Genomic DNA, 14,349 nt, shown 5'->3' with positions numbered 1-14,349 from the left:
CATGCCCAGGTTGCAGACTCCAGTAGTGGGTGTGCAGGAGGCAGCAGATCAATGATTCTCTCATCATTGATGTTTCTATCTCTCTCTCCGTCTTCCTTCCTCTCTGAAATATATATATATTAAGTTCGCCTAGCGACCACCACCTCGGGACAGTCATCCTCAGTTGGATTGATTAGAAGACAGAATTGACCCAACCTCCATGACCCCAGCAAACATAGGGCTGAACCAGGAAAAGCAAATTCTGCCTAAAGGATGCTATTTTCCTAGAGAAAATGCTTATCTTCCTGTAAACCAGTGGAGGGGATGAATTTCAAGAAAATCACTCACTCCTGTGAGATGGGGACACTGTCATTTCACTCACTTCCTATAAGTCTGCTTTGCTGGTGACCTTGCCTAGTACCCCTTTTGCTGCCAAAGCAGCCACAAAAAATTAGAGACCATGAGACTGAGAGTCTGAAGCAAAACAAAAAGCATTCTCACCACTTGTCCTGAGACAAATATGTAAATCCTAGGAGCTTATTGGAGACTGAAAAATTGTTGGGTTTCCCCTGTCAGCCATAACCCATCCATGATGTCTACCTGCAAGGTGTTGGGGCTCTGGCAGCATGAGGCCAAGGGATAGGCTCTCTTTGAGGTACCAAAGAGAGGATGGGAGAGGACAGACGGTGGAAAGAGCCCTCTGAAAGGCTTACTCAGCTGATCCAAAAGAAAGTCACCCAAAGCACATTGACGGCCATTGAGATAACAAGAGAAACAGCAACAACCAAAAGACAAAGGGTTGTAATCTGCTTAATCAAGTACTCGCCCTCCTCCTTCCCATCCTCAGTATCTGCAACATTTAACAAACTGTTATCTAGAAGAGGGGAAGGGGGTCACAGGAAGTCTGGAAGCTAGGTCAACCCCTCTCTATTCCCCCACCCATACACTTCCCTCCAAAACACAGTTCTACCCAGTGCTGAGGAAGGAGACAAAAAGAGCTTTCATCAGGGTTGAAATGATCATTTAAAATGAAATCTTGTGTATGAGAATAAAACTCTTCTAATAACTTAACATGACAGGAAAATCAAGGGATCAGACCAAGATGTTATTAAAGGAGATATTACCCATCAGGACAGGGGAGTGACACAGCACAGTTGGGGAGCAGTTTTTGAAAACAACAAAACCATTTCATGTTCATAGCCAATGAGCTGAGACACTCCAATAAACATCAGTACCACTTTCCAAAACTCATAGAAAGTTCAATTGAAACTGGGAAAAGTGACGCTGAATGATTATTCACTCAGCTTGGGTTCTTAGCAAATTTTACTGGGAATGTGTGCTGGAGAAGAGTTGTCTTGTTTCTGCGGCCTGGAGTATTAAAATAGCAAATAAGCAATGGAAGAGGGCATGTGAGCTGAGGAGCGGGGCTTTGGCTGAATGGCTCATCATGTCGTCTATTAAAAATCACAATTTGCAGTCAATTTACTACCACAGAGAGAAACATTAGAGAAAAGCTTAATGTTTCAGGCTTAACTGGAGCCATAATTCAATGATTTCCTATCCATAATAATTCTACTCTCGGCCATCAACCTGGAGCAATTCGTTACCACTCTTCTCACTTTCTCTTCGCAGGCGCAGCCTGAGTCTGGATGACCTTGTTAGAGATTGGGATTATTTTATGAAAAGGACCAGGAACTATAGGACTTCAGGGCGGCATCTATGTCAGATAGGGGCTTGTGATTATGGATGGTTCAAAATGAATCATGCCAGGTTTGACTTCTAGAGAAGCAGGGAAATAGCTTTTAAAACCCGCAGGGAGGACCAAGAGGAAGTCTGCATTATGACCAGTCAATCCAGGTATTCTTGTCGGCTCTCCTCAAACCTCTCCAGGTTTTGAAAAGCCCAGGTTGTGGGAGGACTGGAGAGAGGAAAAGGGAAGAACCAAAGCCCCTATTCTAGGAGGTGAATGCTCTGGATCCCCCCAAAACAGAGGGGAGGCAGAGGAAGTCATAAAACTAGGGTATAGAGTGAGGAATGTCAAGTTTAAATATGAGGCAAATAGGTGTGTGTGTCTGAGGTGTTCTTGCTATTACAGTGGTTATAGCGATAACCTACAGAACTTGTTTTGGGTGCTTAGTGTGTGTTTTTGCACAGGTGTACTTTTAAATGCACACACAGAGACACAGTTACATGCACAGATGTGCACCCAGCAACCCCCCCCCCCACACACACACACGTGATGCTGTCATTATAAACAACAGGCACATATCCACTTTTCTCTTTGTTCCAATAAGAGTTAGCCTTTGCAATCAGGAAAATGGTTGAAATGCTCAGTCCAGAGTACCAACTGGAGAACAGGCAGTATGTTATCCCCAGTGACCTTTTATGTTATTTGCTGATGCTTTGTTCTTAACTCCCTTTTCTCTCTTCTGTCTGCTGTGATGCTGAACAGTGTTGCAATATTAACAGTCAATATCAGCCTTGGTTTGTAGCTGACTTTCCCACTTCTTTCTTGGTTTTGGTGACTGGATGAGCAATTGCTAGCACATGCCTGGACTGACTGATGAGGACAGTGGCCTTACATGTCCATGAAAACTGTAAAACAAAGTAACCAGGGCAGGAATCATAGATCTGTTGTCTGACATCACAGTCTCTGAGTTTTCTTTACTGGCTGCTATGTAGAGACCAAGCACTAGTTCTTTGATGATTACCAATCAGGGAAAGAAGAGTATTAACCAAGGCCATTACCTTCTTTCAGTTTTATATTCACTGATGTATAGTAGTTCTATTGTAAAAAGTACCCTTTGGGTAACTATTATATTTCTCCTCTTGTTTAAAAGAGAGGCATTTGGATTTCAGTGGTACTTTTGGAAAACCCATCCATAGGAAAGGTGAACTTATAAAAGAAGAAGAAATTTTATTTAAATATGAAGAAAACAACACTTCCTTCCAGATTTAGATAGAAAAAGAGGTGTGTGCTGTAGAGACATATCTAGAATGGTACAGTTACTTGGACACATCAGTCTAGTGTATATTGTCAGGACAGAATAGATGGTAACATGTTGAGCTGTGAGGATCTACAGAGATAGAAACAAAAGGAGGGAGCATAGTGCCTGGTGAACAGTAAACCTTAAAAACCATTAGCAGCCCTCAGTACAGCACGATAGAATTCTGGATTCTGGAACGGTCATCCTTCCTAAATTCTCCTTGGGCTCTGGATTTCTGGCAAGAGCTGTATCCTTGTCATCCGTTTCTTCTGGCCATGTCCTCTGTTAGAGGAGGTCCAGCATTCCGCTTCCCCATGGCTCTGCTTTCTTCCAGCTCCAGTTTAGGAAAATACGGAGTTCACAGAAAAGCATGCTACCAGGCTGGGAATTTCCAGGTACCCTAAGACTCATCTTAATGAAGTGACACCAGGAAGTGATGTCCACTTTTGGCTCTCTTCCCTGTGCTATTTCTATTTCCCAGAAAACTAGGGCAGCTGCATTTCAGGGTCAATGACTTTACTATGAGGTCACTTTTGCAGAATAATTTCCTATTCATTAGGTCAGTTTAAGGACACCATTACCCTCATTACTGCCCCAGAGCAATATCAAACGTATTACATTTCAAATCCTGGAGCCCTAATGAGACCATTGATTTGAAAGCTCTTTGGAAGGGTGGATATGTGTACATACCTGGATCTTTATTTGGCAAGCTCGAAGTACTTGCTGTTTCTCAAAGTTTCCTAACACTTTCTACTTTATTTCCCCTGAAGATCTTGTGTTTTTTTTTTCTTCAGATTGATTCCATTTAATGAAAGTCACTGGAGACAGCTTTATGTACATTGTAATGGGGGCTGATGATGATTTAGAGCAGTGGTTCTCAACCTTCCTAATGCTGCGACCCTTTAATACAGTTCCTCATGTTGTGGTGACCCCCAATTTCATTGTTACAAATTGGACATAATTAAAGCATAGTGATTAATCACAAAAACAATATGTAATTATATATGTGTTTTCTGATGGTCTTAGGCGACCCCTGTGAAAGGGTCGTTTGACCCCCAAAGGGGTCACGACCCACAGGTTGAGAAACGCTGATCTAGAGTTTGAAGACTGGTTTGGATTTGTGTTTGTTAAGGTGCAGAGGTTCCTAAGTAAAAATTAAGGAATAATCTCCAGAGGCTAGTCACATGAAAAGAGTTGCTCTCAGAATATTTTTTACTTATATTTCTACAAAATCTCAATTCTACAGTTAATTTTAGGTAACCAGAATAGTCTAAAGTGGGCCAGTCCCCAGAGTGGCAGGCAGATCGGGCTATCTCAGTCTCATTGTTGAGTCTTAGTCCTTAAGTTGAAAACTCAATGAGGGCAGGGATGACTTCCCATCTATGTTTCTTGCACCTTGTGTTGTGTCCTCATATAGGAGGTAATTAATAGGTTTTTGCTGAGCAAATAAATGCGGATTGAATAAATATGTTTTACATATCTTATTGAAGTATTAATTTAAGTAAGTTTATTTAAATACAAACCTTTTCTCCACTGATTCATAAAGTGTGATGCTATTGGGTTTTGTTGTCTTCCCCAATACTTTTGTGTTTTAATAAGAAATGTTCTGGTTGTACAATAAAGTTATGGTGGAAAGAGCATTAAACATAAACCCAGGAGGGCTAACTAAGCTCCTATCCTACTGTGCTAGCAACTATCCTGGTATTTGGTAAAGTTGTTTCACCTACAGACCTCATATTGAAAACTAATAATGGTAGAAATTTCAGAAAGCTGTCTAAATCCTTCCTGGTCTTTAGGTAGGATGTATTTACCTCAGCTTTCCTCTTGGCTTAAGTTTATGAAATGCCTAAATGAATTTTAGAAATGTGAAGAGAAAGCGTCTTTCTTGAATGACCAGGCCTGTTATCACAACTTTAGTTATATTTTGTATATTCTGGTAGAGAATGACATCTTTCCCATTTATTTCAAAATATATATTTTAGATTAATTATACAACTTCTTAGATCATTAGTAAGAAAATACTATATTTGTATTTTGTTGAATTTAGTGTATTTTAACTATGGAAAATTGATATATTTATGATATTTAACTTTCTTTTAGGAATATGTAATATTTGCTCATTCATTCAAGTATTCTTTTATTACTCTCCAATTGTAATTTGTATTTTTCCTTTTTTATGATTTATTTTCATTAGTTTTATTCATGAATATTCTCTCTCTTTTTTTACTAGAAAGATATAATAGAAAGTAAAAATATGCTTTAGATAGCTTGACAGGAGACATAGTTTTATAAAAGTTTCAATTCTTTTTTCAAGGAACAAATTGAATATTTAAAAAATATTTGACACATCCATTTAGTCCTATATCATTCATTTAATATTTTGGCAGTTCTACCTATTGAATTTATTATTTTCTGAGTTCTATATATTCTGGGCAAGAAAACAAATCACTTGACATTTTAAGATGTATTAATAAATACCACTGTAGAAACAGGGCCTATTTCAATAGTTTCTGCCTCATACTTTAAAGTAATTGCCTTTCCTATGTCTCAGCTGATATTAAAATTAATGTGAGAAAAATAAGTACAAATGTGTTTTTATTTTTTTTAAATATATTTTATTGATTTCTTACAGAGAGGAAGGGAGAGAGACAGAGAGCCAGAAACATCGATGAGAGAGAAACATCAATCAGCTGCCTCCTGCACACTCCCCACTGGGGATGTGCCCGCAACCCAGGTACATGCCCTTTGACCGGAATCGAACCTGGGACCCTTCAGTCCACAGGCCAACGCTCTATCCACTGAGCCAAACCGGTCTCGGCTACAAATGTGTTTTTAAATGGCTAGATAATACTAATGATATCATCGCTTGATGGGACATTTCTTGCATACTGGGATGGGCACTTGACATATATTAAGTATTTTAATTCTCACAGTACCATAATAAAAGAAATGTTAGGGCCTCATTTTGCAGGTGAGCACCCTGTCTAAATCTTCCAGCTCAAACCTGCTCTTATCCATGGCCACTATACATACTGCCTTCCTTAAATTAAAGACATATACATATACACACGGACACCAGCTTCCTCTCTTAGGAAGGCTCTATATTGAATCAGTAAATTGCTTTGCTAGCTGGAATTGCTATCTTAAGAATATCAACTTCAAATCAGATTGTATTTTTGCTTCATGCTATATTTTCTCTCTCCCTAAGACTCAAGATAACAAAGCAGAAAAATTTCTTTTGACACTGCATGTATAAGAAAGATACATGGTCTATGAACCAGTGCTTAAACATATTAGCATAAAGTTATTATGCAATCACTAGAATGAAAACAGTGCACATTTATAAATCAAACCAGTTGGTACAAATGAATCAGCAACACCTTAATTTCCTGTTTGCAGGTATTTGTTTTTGGTGGTGGAGCTGAACACACTAACTTGTTTCTCTTCCTGATGCACCCGAATTTATTAATATAGAGTGATTTAGAAGAGTTTTCCTAAAACACCAAAGCAACACTGTTTTCTAAAAATAAATGTTGTTGATGATTGTGGCTGAGACTAATATTTGTGTCTTCCATAGTCATTCTTCCCATCTTTCTTACTAACAGAACCTAAGAGGGGAGAAGCAAAAATGTGACCAGTAAAAAAAAAAAGTTTATCATCTATCTATCTATCTATCTATCTATCTATCTATCTATCTATCTACATTTTCCAGTAACACCACAGTGTTTGGTCTTTGAGATGTAAGCAAACGTTATTAGGTGGGGCTTCCTTTAGGAGAAGGGCAGGCTCAGCTTGTGCGTGCTCCTTTCCCTCCTCTAGTCCACTTCTTCCTACCTAGGACACACATCAGCTCAGCTCTCCTATCACAGCAACAGCTATTGGACAGCAGCAGCTCTCTTAACACAGACTGGAAGGAGAAGCAAAGGTCACAGAAATTTTGTTGAGCCACTGAACCATTATTAACTGCAGCTTGCTGCTAGATTTCATATTTTCATATAGAAAAGAGTCAGACTGTCTTACTTATTTCCAGCATTTCTGTTGTCCATAGGGAATACAACTAATTGATAAAATGTGTCTTTAGATAAAAATTATCTTCAGAAATCTGGAAAGAAAAGACTGATGTCTGGAAATCAGCAATCAACAAACCAGTATATTATGACCTTATAGTCACATTTTTTAGTAGAGACACATTTTTATTATAAAATTATCAATTTGACACTTTGGGAAGTGAGTCCTCAAAATTTATTTTTCTTTGGTCCTGCATTAATTTATGGCTGAAAAACTGGATTAACTTCAGGGTCCTAACGCCATCTACTTGGGATAAGTTAAAACAAAATGTCTCTGGAGACAGTGAATGTAAGACCTAGTGTGGCCCATAGAATCCCTGGAGAGTACTATCATGTACTGTTCATCTTTGCATCCTCTTCCTTTGCCCATCTCCTTGGAGTTTGCTTAATGCTTGCTTTGCCCTGATCTTGGTGCCTTATAATCAATTGTCCCCATAGCTTTGCCCTCACTGATCTGTGAGCTCATTGAGGGCAGAGATGCTGTTTTATTCATTTATATTCAGAATATAGTCCAACAATAGTGCGCAGTAACTACATGTTGAATGAATGAATGGATGAATGAATGAAGATGATCACCAGGTCATATTGGCCCTCTCTCTGAGGGACTGAGCCTCTTCATGCATTAGGAAAGGACACCCGTCTCTGCTTTGCTCTGGGGTACTTTCTGACAGAGATGAGCTTCCAGGTATGGATGTGATGAAGACATGGATCTGACGTACTCACCTGAGGTTTTGGGTTTGATCCCTGATCTCACGGAGATGTGAGCTGCAACAAGGTACAATTTTTCAGGTGCTTCCCAGACCTTTTCTTGGAAAGTGCCAATGACCAGAGAGACTTTTGCTCAGAAAGTAGTGTGCAGTGGTAGAAAGGTCATAGGGAAAGCAGTCGCAGGGACAGCAGCTTACATCTAAAATGCATTATTTGTCTTTATTTTTCTCTCTCCAAAATGGGGGTTATGTCTATCACATAGGGCCGATGTAAGGACTGAGAAATGGTAAGTTGAAAGTGCACGCCTGTCTCATAGAAGATGCTCAAAGAAAGGAATTGCTCTGCTTTATTATGTAATAGGTCATATTGCTCTAATAAGAAACATTATCATCATTTTCCAGGAGTGTTTCTAGGCTAAAATACTTGTGGAATGTGACTTTATTTACAGTAGAGATTATAGTATAAAGCAAGGACCTTCCCATTCTTTGGGGTATCTCTACTGTCAAACTAGTAACTGCTTCACCCAGTGAGTGGGGGCCAGGAGCAGTCCGATCCAGTATCTAATGCACTCCCCCTCTACAACCTTGCTCACCGAAGGAAATAAGGGAAGAAACTAGGCACTAATGTTTTCACAAACCTCTTCCGTTTCAATGCCCCTTTCTCTTCCCTCCCGTGCTATTTTAAGAGACAGTGAATCAAATTATTTCTGCAAGAATAGGCTTTCATCCTGACATTTCAAAAAGATTGATGTTCATATTAATTATGGACCAACTTTGCCTCTCTCCACCAGCAGCTCTTTTATTATTTTTTCCTGCTACAAACATCTTTTTTCACTTTAAATTCACCTCCCCATCAAGTTTCTAGTTCTAGAAGCTTTGCGAAGACTGAGCAAATTTGGGAAACTGTAATAACTACTATGTAAAGTTCTCTTACTTTTTCAATTCAGATATAATGATAGTGCCAGTTGTCATAGAACCTGCTATTTTACTCCACAAAGGTTAGACAAATATGTTTGTAAACATCTGGATATTTGACTATTTATCTTTTGGGAAATAAATACGCCTTGTAAGGAAATGTGAGTACAAGACTCTGCAGCCTCATTCTCCCCACTGCCCTTCCTCTCCTCTGCTGCACTCTAGCCTGCAGTACTTGCAGTTCTGACATGGCTGTGTTCTTCTGGGTGTCCATGACCTTGTATAGATCTTCTGTCCCCTTGAATAACCTCAGGGAATCATTTGTCTTCCTTTCTTCTATTCATCCTGCCATACACAGCTCTTCTTTCCATTCCTGCTCAAGCCATCAGTATGAGTCATTTCCGTATCCACTCTGAAGGCCCTTCTAAACCTTGACCTTATTGGTTCCAATTGCATTTTTTGTTCACCCCACTTCAGTCATGCCCTCTTGGAAGTTGTCATTCTAGGAGCTATTCAAATGCTATGATTCTATGTTTAAACCAGCTATTCTGTAACTAGAATATCCTCTTCTTTCCTTGTGCCTCAATAATGTTTCTCACCCAGTAACTGAATTCTGTGACCTTTTCAAAATCTGTGGTGCAAAATCTCCTACTTTCCCCTTATCTCTCAGCCTCCTCCAGTGTTTGTTTCCTACTGCATCCAGCTTATGCGCCACGGTCTTTCACATAAACCACCCTTTCCAATAACTACAGCTTTCCTCTCTCACATTCACTTGAAAATCCACTAGTATGAAGCAATGGTCCAACTTCTTTCTCCTTAGCTTGTGTTTTTGGACATCACCAAATCAAATACACAGCCTTGCAGTTTATTGTCACATATATGCAGGTGACCAACATGAGCTAGGACTTCAAAGACTCCTAGAAAATTTCTATGTTTCTAGTTAGCCTTTCTATTTTTAAATACGGCCTAGTTCAAAACTTGCTACTGTTAAAGCACTATTTATTTTCCAAGACTGTCAGTGGTGGCTCCCCTCTGTCTCCTCTCTCTCTCTCTCTCTCTCTCTCTCTCTCTCTCTCTCTCTCTCACACACACACACACACACACACATGACACATATGGGACCTAGCAAAATCTTCAACTGTTGATCACAAACATTCTTTTCCCTGAATAAAGAAAGATGTTCTGTTTTCAGGATTAAGCTAATCCCTTCACTAGTGATGTGAATTTCATCTTTTTCTTGCCATTGGGTGTTGGCCTCTGTCATTGTTGATACAATTTGTCAAACCTGGTCTTGGTATTACCCACAATATGTTACTGGAACCTGTTTCCTCTTGCAGTTCCTTGTTATGTGGTCAACACTCTCTTCCCTTCCCAGTCTCATTGCCATGCATATTTCGGTCTGTTGGCTCTTTCCACATCCCTGGGTCTTCCACTGTGTTGTGTAAAAACTTATGCATCTTCTTGAGTCCATATTTAGGTGAGGGCCTTATTTTGGAGCTGTCATTTCAGTTCTATTTATTAAGTTTTTCCACTCTCAATAAACCAAGGATTTTTTTGTATGAATATTCTCACAACCAACTGTTTTTCCTGAAATAAGCTTATGAGCCTCTCTTTGAAGTAAAAAATAAAACACTAACTCTTATTTTAAGCTGAATTCTTCCCTCCCTCTGGCAATCTCAGGCTCAATAAACAGAGATCAATGAACACTTTGAATAACCATAATTAAAAATATATGATAATAAATTTAAATATTATCCTAGGACACTATACAAGAAAATCATTATGCAGTAATGAAGGAAACATAATTGTGTCATGTATTTGGTCAATTAATGTAGTAAAGGAAAAAAGAGAATACATTGTCCTTGAAATCTGAAATACATTACTTTGATTGTCATGAGTTTAGAGATAGGCTTACATTTTCTTCTCTAGGAATCAATCACTACTAAATGTGCAATATATAATGCTGAAAAATTATAATATTTAATTTATTCTGCTCGGTTTTAAATTTTATTCTTCTATAGATGATGCTTAGATATCTTAATCATAATTACAAAGTACAGGTTCAAATGTTATAAATGTAAGAAGGTTAAAATAATATTAGGGCTAACAACAGCCAGTAAGTTAGACTAAGGTTGAGAAGGATTAGAGGATATTCCTTTCCTTGTTTTATGCAGTGGTGAGGTATTAGATACAATCCAATAGCTATTGTTTTAATAAATGAAGAGACATAGGGTTAAGTATATTACTTTTAACTGTGAAATAACTGGAAATTATAAATTAATAAAAGAAATAAAAATTGGATGATAAACAAGATTAAATACTAACATTTTCATCTTTTACATAGGGGGCCATATTTAAACAAAGTCTATATCTCCAGAAATAGAGCTGTGAATATATACTTTGAAATCATGAGGTGAATTACCAACTTTATTGAAATACACAAATAGTTATAAGGAACATTGAGTTCAAAGTTCGCCTGAGAATGCAAGGAACTGGGTAAAATATTTTCAATGTTCTTTCATCCTTCTATATGGATTTACTTATTACTTTACCATATGAATAAATAGATTTTATTATATTAAAATATAAAAAAACAAAATAATTTTATGGTATATCTTTCTTGATCTCATTTTTGACATTAAATTTTTTTATTATCATACTTCATAGATACATTTTCTTAAAAATAACTTTGAACATCTGCAAGTTTATCTCTGAAAATACATAATCCCTACCAGATGTTTCTGTCTGGCTATGGGCCAAGAGATATTAATGGAATTACAATGGAGAAGGTCTTGAGCAAATGTATTTGCCAGTCTGACTGTGCTCTCAATCTTAAATCATACTCAAACAGATGATAGGGTAGCATTAAGTAAAACTGTTGTGGGGCCTCAGCAATTTATCTGAACATCTGGTAGATTCTATTATCTTCTGTTCTCTTTTTAGAAAGCCAAGTATGTCCTTACACCATATTATGTAACCCGAGATTAAGATTGGTCATGCAGAGAAATTTGAAAATCTTTATTTCCACATATATTTAAATGTAAACTATCTCTTGGGCACTTATGACTTCATACACTTTCTTTGTTCCCATCTACTTTTTATTTTTTATTTTTTAGCTATGTCTTTATTAAAGTCATTGTCAAGCTTTCTATTTTTAAATTCTTTATTGTTTAAAGTATTACATATGAATTCTTTTTCCTCCATTTACCTCTCCCTGATCATTCTAACCACCCCCCAAGCACTTGCCCTCACCCTCCTCCCTACTGACTGTGTCCACGGGTTATGCTTATATGCATGCATACAAGTTCTTTGGTTGATCTCCCCGCCTCCCCCATCTTCCCCCTGAGGTTGGATGGTCTGTTCGATGCTTCTATGTCTCTGGATCTATTTTAGTTCACCAGTTTACGTTGTTCATTATATTCCACATATGAGTGAGATAGTGTGATATTTATCTTTCTCCAACTGACTTATTTAGCTTAACATAATGCTCTCCAGTTCCATCCATGCTCTTTCAAATGGTAAGAGTTCCTTCTTTTTTACAGCAGCGTAGTATTCCATTGTGTAGATGTACCACGGTTTTTTAATCCACTCTTCTGCTGATGGGCACTTGGGCTATTTCCAAATCTTAGCTATTATAAATTGTTGCACCTACTTTTTAATATTTTTTCCTACCTTGGCATGGTCAAAGAAAAGTAGAAATTAATTGCTGAAAATATACTCAAATGCCATAAAGGAAGACTAATTAGAATCAAACAGTATCATTTTAGCTTTGTTGTTGAGCCATGTTTCATTATAATTTCTCTTCATCTACTCTGTTATGTTTTGTGTAGTCAGTTTTTTATAGTGATTTATTAAGACAAGACACCTGTGGTAAGATAGTTCTAGGCTCTCTATAAGCTCCTTAATTCCTCTGAGAGATGACTGGCTGAGTTTCCATGAAGTCAGGCACCAAGCCAGCCCTTAATAGCCGAAAACACACTATTGTTATTGTTCAAAGTTGATAGAGGGGAGTAGCAGAATGAATTTGACACTGGCTTTTGAACATCTATTCTATCATTCTAATCCCTCCCAATAGATTGTAAACTATTTAATAACAGAAATGGATTTTGACTCTTCCTCGTAATTCTGTAGTTGTCTTGGACACATTATAATTTCTGGAAATATTTAGGATGATTTCACTTGTTACAAATAAAGTTCTCATTGATTTCTAGATTGGTTTGATTAATACAAATACACATTGTTTTCATTATCTTAAGAAAATAGCGGCATTACAGCTTCCTCTTGGGAAATAGAATGTTGAAAAAAGTATTGCCCTCACTATAACAATAACAAAAAAAGACAGGTCATATAAAAAAACCCCCACATAATTGTTACCGATTTCAAAGAGGTGAGGTTATAGAGCAAGCAATAAGCCTGAAACCTGACAAAAGGCAGGCATATCCAAGGACAGATGGCACACAGGAAATGACTAACCTATGCAAAGAGGAGGAGAAAGACAGAGCCTCCACCTAAGTGGGAAAGAAAAATTCAGCTAACATGTGTAAGTGAATGATTAAAGTCTGAGTGTGGGATGGTGTAAGGCTCCTGGGCCTCAGACACAAAGGAGTTTCCAACTACTCTTAAGTTCTTCTCCACAGACCTCCACTAGGAAATATGGGAAATACTGAAGGCAAGCAGGAGACCATAGAAAGCATACCTTGTAGTGCATGCCCAGAAGACACAGCTCTGTACTAATAGCCAAACAGAACAAGGTTACATATTCATGGTTTCCAGAGATTAGGACATGGGCATTTGTAGGGATTCATTGGTCTGCCTATCACAATTGGTGAATGAATGGAATACTACCCAGCATTCATATTATCTAAAACTGCACAATACACATTATTTCTTTACATGCAAACATCTCACCAAATATTAGTCCCACTACAACTGTGCAAGGACGAAGAGTAGTTATGATGATGTATAAATCACAAATGAAGAAACTGCAGTCAGATATGACACATGACCTTCTCAAGGTCATACGCTAATAAGTGATGAGTCGGGGTTTGAATTCAATTTAAGTCTATTCTCTCAACACCAGAAAAACAGTCAAATTTTAGACGTGCCATGCATTAATTTTTAGTCCCATGACAAAGCAAAAATGTTCCTAGATTTACTTCCATTTTTCTACTCTATACTCTTTCTTTGCCTACTGCTTACTGGAGTGTGGAAATGGTGGGGTAAAGTTGCTTTTAGTACAGCCAGAATTAGATACAGAGCTGGACACACAAGAGGTATGAAAGATGGATGTTTTGAGTTTAAATGGCAGTCAGACCCTTGGATGGCATATAGCCTAGTCTCAGTTTACTGAATAGGTTCTGGTCTGTGCAAAGAAAACCAGACACGACCATGTGAAGAAAGGAAAAGACCAGGTTTGATTGGAGGCTGATAAATGGTTATGTATATGTTGAGCATAGAATGTCCAATTGGCTGTTTGATGAATGAACTTTAATCTCACCAGATTAAGCTTAATCTTGACATCTGGGTTGGAGATATAATGTGAGGAGTCATCACCACATGTATAACATTTTTTGTGAATTAGAAGGTGATAACAACTTGCCTTTGAAATAAAATTAAAAATTTCTCTGAGATCTATGAACCCTCTTCAACTTTACCTGTTAGAATAAAGGTATTTCTTGTGCCAGGAGAGCCTGT

Source organism: Myotis lucifugus, unplaced genomic scaffold (genome assembly GCF_000147115.1).
Source record: "Myotis lucifugus unplaced genomic scaffold, Myoluc2.0 scaffold_165, whole genome shotgun sequence".
Lineage (NCBI taxonomy): Eukaryota > Metazoa > Chordata > Mammalia > Chiroptera > Vespertilionidae > Myotis > Myotis lucifugus.
Note: the sequence above shows the minus strand (reverse complement) of the source record.